We start from the raw sequence: 6455 nt of genomic DNA on the forward strand, positions 1-6455 counted from the left end.
TCTGAAATTCAAGGAGAAAAACAAAAAACAAAATATTTTCATTGATTTTTACAGAGAGGAAGGGAGAGAGAGAGAGAGATAGAAACATCGAAGAGAGAGAAACATCGATTGGCTGCCTCCTGCATGTCTCCTACTAGGAATCAAGCCCCCACAACCCAGGCATGTGCCTTGACCAGGAATCAAACCCATGACCTCTGGGTGCATGTGTTGACACTCAATCACTGGGCCACACCAGCTCAGCAAAAACAACCAAAAAAAAAGTTTTTATTGATTTTAGAGAGAGAGAAGCACCGATGTAAAAGAAACGTTGTCTTGCTGGTGTGGCTCAGCAGTTGAGTGTAAACCCAGGAACCAAGGGGTCACTGGTTCAATTCCTGGTCAGGAAAAATACAGAAGGCAACTGATCGATGTTTCTCTCATCTTGATGTTTCTCTATCTCTTTATCTCTCGCTCCCCGCCTCTCCCTTCTTCTCTCTCTAAAATCAATAAAAACATTTTTAAAAAGTCAACTGCAGAAAGAACCAAACACAAGATTTGGGAATCCATTTGTAAATACTCAGTTTACACTTTTATGTCTTTTCGGCTAATGATCAGTACTGGTTTGTTAGGAGACATGAAACATCTTGATGACTGGTTGATTGGTTGGTTCTCTCTTCAAAAAATTTAGTAAGATCAGAATTACTCACGTAATATCCCTTCGTTGATAGCAGCCCTGAAGCAAGCAGGCGATTAGGTCACTAATAAACTCTGCATCATCTCTGTGAAGAGCTGCTTCTAACTCCTGAGAAGGAAGAGAGAGAGAGTTGAGAGATCAAACACAGAGATTTCTTAAAATCCATCTGCCTTGCCGCTCCACCCCCTGATGCCTCTCCCAAGCATCTTAATGGTCAGTGTAGCAGAAATGCTAGTCATGGATCAACTCTGACCATCTTCGCCACAATTACTGCTAGAGGAGCAACTTGAGTTCAACTTCCTGTTTTTCCATGGGGTTTATTTCTCACCTTGCTCCTTCCCAAGCTCCATTCCTTTTATCAGCACACTAAAAGAAATACGTACACATATACCACTTTTTATAAATCAATAATTATCAAAGAATTTAACTTACATAAATATGCTGTACTGCTTTCTATTTTTTAAAATATATTTTTATTGATTTCAGAGAGGAAGGAAGAAGGAGAGAGATAGAAACACCAATGATGAGAGAGAATCATTGACTGGCTGCCTCCTGCACGCCCCCTACTGGGGATCGAGCCTGCAACTTGGGCATGTGCCCTTGACCACAATCAAACCTGGGACCTTTCAGTCTGCAGGCCGATGCTCTATCCACTGAGCCAAACCATCTAGGGCTGCTTTCTATTTTTAATGGCAAGAGACTAAAGGAGCAAATATGTAATTAGTTAGAAACTTTTCTTCATTTACCGATCTGCAACAGCTTAAAAGAAGCACTATATTTTGAAAAAAGCATTGGTAATAAGTAAGTTGGCATTTTTTATACTTTAAGTACACTACACCTACATGACTGATGATAGATTGCCAGAACTGAGATTAATCTTACATCATCTGGAGAGAAGTGAGGTAATGTCTATATTAATGGTCTAATCCTAGGTGAGATGCATTTGCTTTCATTGGGGATCAGGTAGACAACGCCAAAGCCTGTTTTGGCACAGCATTCTAAACAAAGATTAGTTGAGCGCTCCGAAGCTACAAGGTCAAAAAGTGACAGGGGGGAAAATTAGGAGATCCTATTTCTCTTCTCAATCTCCCAATAAACCAGTATTTTCTGAGGTGATGGAATATGTTCTAAGTCATGCAAAGTTTTCTTTTAAACAGGGTCCACTATGCTTATGGTTTGACTAGCTCATAATCAGTTCTTTATCCAGATTTATTTACCAAACTTTCAAGGATCTTATTAATAGTTCTGAAAGCACAAGGTATGTGTAAGACGTAATTTCTGACCTTAAACCTTGCTGACTGGCTATTTCGAGCCAGAACTCGCTTATGTAGCTGGCTACTTTTCTTTTAGTAGCTTTGGCAACTCACAGTCTCCCTTATTGTCCCACAGACCAGTATGCTGTTCAGGTGTAGACACGATGTTGTAATTATCTTGGTAAATATGATGCCAAGAACCAAGAAAAGGGCGTAAGACAGGTAATACAGTCTGTTGTAACTTTCACCCATGTATATCTTGAAGTTGAAAATATAGTCACTCTAACTTTCACAAAGTATCCTTACTAAAATTCCATATTTTATTATTTTTTGCCAGATTATATGTCTTCAATTTGATGCATCCTCTACTTGAATCAGTTTCATTGAGTGAAAACTGCTGTTTTGATATATAAAGATTTAAATTTTGAGATAAAGTGATCCAAAAGAGGCCTTAATTTGTAAACATGGTCTGTGTTACATGTTGCTTGTGAATTATTGTTCAGATGAAAGAATGTAATAAGTATCTGCTTGAATCTTTTTCCAGTCATAGTTTATGGAAATATGTGTGATCCAAGTAAAGGGTCAGTTGGCCAGTAATCTTTCCATTCTGGCTTCTTTGTTAGTCCCATCAATATAATTAAACCAAGAAACTTCTTTATAAGTAACATCCATCCATGGTGAAGTTTTAGCAAAGATTTCGTGGTATTTTTCCATTTGGTGATGGTGTAAATTGGTTTGAGAAGTAACAAGATATAAAAAATCCTCATCTAAAATAATAAAAGTGTAATATGCTAAAGTAGACCAGACAGCCGAACAACCTTCTGGATGTCCTTCCCTGTGGGAAACTGTTTATTGTCTTCACTAGCTGATAAGCGTAGACAGAGACTCCCCCCCCCCACCCCCCCAGGCTGGGTGCCTTTGAAGCCTTAGCAAAGGTCGGAGCTAGGCGCCACCTCTGTTTGTCCAGACAGTGGTAGCTGAAGCAACTTCCCCATTTATTATTATGTAAATCCTTGCTGATGGGCTAGTCTGCCTGTTGCCAGGGGTCACCTGCCTAAGGGCTATGCTATGGGTGTATCCCAAATCAATAAAAGCTTGGTGAGGCCTGAGCACCGGGGGGAGTCCTTCCTCCTGAGTTGGACTTACTCGCCTGGTCCCCCAATATTTCCAAATTATATCGTGTATTTTCTCTGTCATTTGTGTGCGGCTCCGCTTCCAGTTCCTGAACCCTCATCCACGCGGGATGTGGGAAGGAAACACTCAACACTTCCGCATGAAGCTGCAGTGGCAGGAGCCGAGGTAGAGGCGGTTAGCGGCTATCAGGCAGGCAGGCAGGCAAGCAGTTAGGGGCATCAGGCAGGCAGGCAGAGTGGTTAGGGGCGATCAGGCAGGCAGGCAGTGTGGTCAGGGGTGATCAGGCAGGCAGGCAAGTGGTTAGGAGCCAGCAGTCTTGGATTGCGAGAGGGAAGTCCGACTGCCGGTTTAGGCCCCATCCTGCAGGAATCCCTGTGGGATCGGCCCTAAACCAGCAGTTGGACATCCCCAGAGGGGTCCCAGATTGCGTGAGAGTGGAGGGCAGGCTGAGGGACCTCCTTGCCTCCATGCAAGAATTTCGTCCACCGGGCCTCTAGTCAAAAAATAAATTGGTTACTTCACTTATACTTTGTGCGTCTTCAAATTGAACAGTTACGCCTGAAATATTTGTATAATCCCCCAAGGCTGGTAAAATGTCTTTTTCTGCCCATTCTTCCGAATCACTTTCACTGTCATATACTATCACATTTCTCCTTTGCCTTCCTGATGGTCTAATGTTAGACTCATTACTATCTTCCAGCTGACTACCAAAGTCACTCGGTCAATCAGACAAAGTGCACATAATTCACTGTGACATTCTTCTCTGCCACGATGCATCTTTTTAAAAACTTTTACCATAATACAAGATGGATGGAAAGAATTAGGATGTATTGTTTGCCACATCTCTGGAAATACTTGACTCAGAGGTTGAGAAAAAGACACAAGTTAACTCGTGACAGGTCAGCAATGTTCATACACAGAAATACGAATATACTTGTGACTGTTCAGCAAGGTGTTACATGGCAGTATGTACTAAAGAGGATAGTCTGCTTCGACTATAAAACCAGTATATTTCTTTTGTAAACTAAACAAAACACAAACTACTTTGAGGTAGTAGTTCAACTGAAAAGGATTCTATAGTGCCTTGAAAGCCCAGGTGAATGAAACTCAAGAGACAAGGCTGAACCTTGAAAACACTTTGTTTGCCTTAAGTACAAACTTGGGAATTATTAACAGATCTAAAGCAATAATTCTTATTTTTATATATTAGCTTATTAGTTCCTTTATGCAGGGTTCTTTTCTATATTCTTTTTAGTGATTATCCAGAAAAATAAGAAACACTACCAACCAAAGATAACAGGGACTTGAACTATAATTCATGCATTCATTCAACAAATATTTACTGAGCATCCACCCTGCACAGGGGAGCTTAGTTTAGAGAGGTAAGATAGTACAAAAATATAAAAATAAAAAAAAGACAACCAAACAAAGTAATTAGCACTATTAGATACAGAAAAGGTGCTATGGGAGTTGAGAAGAAAAGGATTATTTCTGGCTGTGGGAAGCCTGAGGGATTTCATGAAGACAGTGGGTGGCACACCTGAGATGGAAAGCCTGTGACGTGTTTGACAATGGGGGAGAGGCAGGGCATAACCAGGTGCAGGAACAATATGAGCAAAGGCACCAAGAGGATATTAGGTTCAGTTGAACTATTCTGTAGATTATGTGAGGGGAGTAATGAGAGCTAAGACTAATAGCCAATACTGAATACTGAGTTAATCAGTCTGGCCTTTCTTTGGAAGACAATGGAGAACCACCACAATTAGAGGAGAAACACATTGAGATTAAACTAGCTGGTATGTATAAGAGATAAATTCTAGTGCATAGGGTGGGTGGTGATGTAATGTTAAACACAACAATCCAAGAGAAAGATTCTGAAGGACTTACTGAATGAGAGAAACAGTGGGAAAAGGGAGAAACATAAATTCAAGATCTAACTGAAATAAATGTGAAGCAAAGGGGAAGATTTGAATGGCTCATATTTTAAGCCTGGTCCGCTAGGCAAGCAAGACTCTCAAAATGCAAATATGAAACTACAATTGTAACGAAACTGAACTTTGAAGCAAAAAAATCCAGGCCATCTCATCTGACAGGTAAGCCAGAATTACTTAATACTAGAGCTGGAAGGTAAATCACAGATTATATTATTTCAACTCCCTCAATCCTCCTATATAATAAAAGGCTAATATGCAAATTGTTGCCTTCGGAGTTCGACTGATTGCTATGACATGCACTGACCACCAGGGGGCGGTGCGGAATGAAAGAAGGCCTCAGCCGGCAGCTGGCAGCTGGGGAAGGAAAGCCCCGATTGGCCCTGATCACTGGCCAGGCCTAGGGACCCTACCTGTGTACGAATTTCATGCACCGGGCCTCTAGTTTAAAGATAAAGAAACTAGGTCTAGAAAGATTAAAGTGATTTCTCCAATTGCACTCAGCAAATCACAGCCAAGTGAAACCAGGATCACCCAGTCCAGTGCTTTTCCCACTGGAAAAGCCTGATAGTTTTAACAGCTACAATAACCACCTCATCACTCTTTTTCTCCAAGCCTTCACAGGTACCATTCTCCCTATAGAAAGAAATCCCTTTCCTCCTTCCTTCTGCCAAGCCATACTATCTGTAGTCCTTTACATGAAAAACTGTTATCTACACAAAATCTTCCTAGCTGAATTCCACTTTGCTGGTTCCTCCGCAACTCCTTCGGAAGTGAATATGTTCACATTTCGATTGGTGTTCTGTCCTTTTCCCCATCATTGTAAATCAAGAGCATAATGCCATTCTTGATTAAAGGTACTGTAGTCTGTACTAACTGATGTTTCCTAGTGTTTTTAAAGAACAGAAGTACCACAATGAGCTATGATAAAGGCCACATTTGAACAGATAAAAACTTAAATGGCTTTACCAGGGAGGGGACAGCCAAGAAGTTTACCACAGATCAGTGTGGAGGCATGCCACAATTCCTAGAAGCCATAGGATACATATGGATCACTTTTATTGTGCAGTAAATAATTTAAAACATTAACTTTACAAAACCATCACACTGCAGAGCAAAATGCAAAATCTACATTAATTTTTTTTTACCTGACATACCTTAAAAAAAAAAAAAGTCAATCTTGTAGGCACAAATTCAAACTATACTACTAATTCCTTTTCCATCTCCTGCTTCCCACCCACAGACATTCTCTTCTGGTTTAGGTGGGAATGCTTAACAAGGATGATTCCCTTCTTACCAGTATTGCTTTCACCAGGGGCAAGTTCTAGTTGTTCAGTTTCTACCTATAATATTGTCCCTCTGAAGAGGCAAAAATAAAATGTTGTAGCAATAGTGTCAGTGAATGCCCTTTTTTCTGCTCCTTAAAAATAACACCTCCTCTTCCATAAGCTACTTATGGGAAAT

The 6455-nt window shown here is 40.6% G+C and overlaps 1 protein-coding gene across 1 annotated transcript in view; it reads right to left on the reverse strand.

The window, feature by feature from the left end:
- The window catches only part of CECR2 (cat eye syndrome chromosome region, candidate 2), a 57775-nt gene extending 56998 nt beyond the window's left edge, over window positions 1-777 (reverse strand). The window contains exon 1 of the mRNA XM_014529930.1: window positions 687-777. The gene's annotated coding sequence lies outside the window, so the exon portion shown is untranslated. The remainder of the gene's footprint in view (window positions 1-686) is intronic.
- Window positions 778-6455: the final 5678 nt, after the last annotated feature.

This window comes from Myotis brandtii, unplaced genomic scaffold (assembly GCF_000412655.1).
Source record: "Myotis brandtii unplaced genomic scaffold, ASM41265v1 scaffold7, whole genome shotgun sequence".
Lineage (NCBI taxonomy): Eukaryota > Metazoa > Chordata > Mammalia > Chiroptera > Vespertilionidae > Myotis > Myotis brandtii.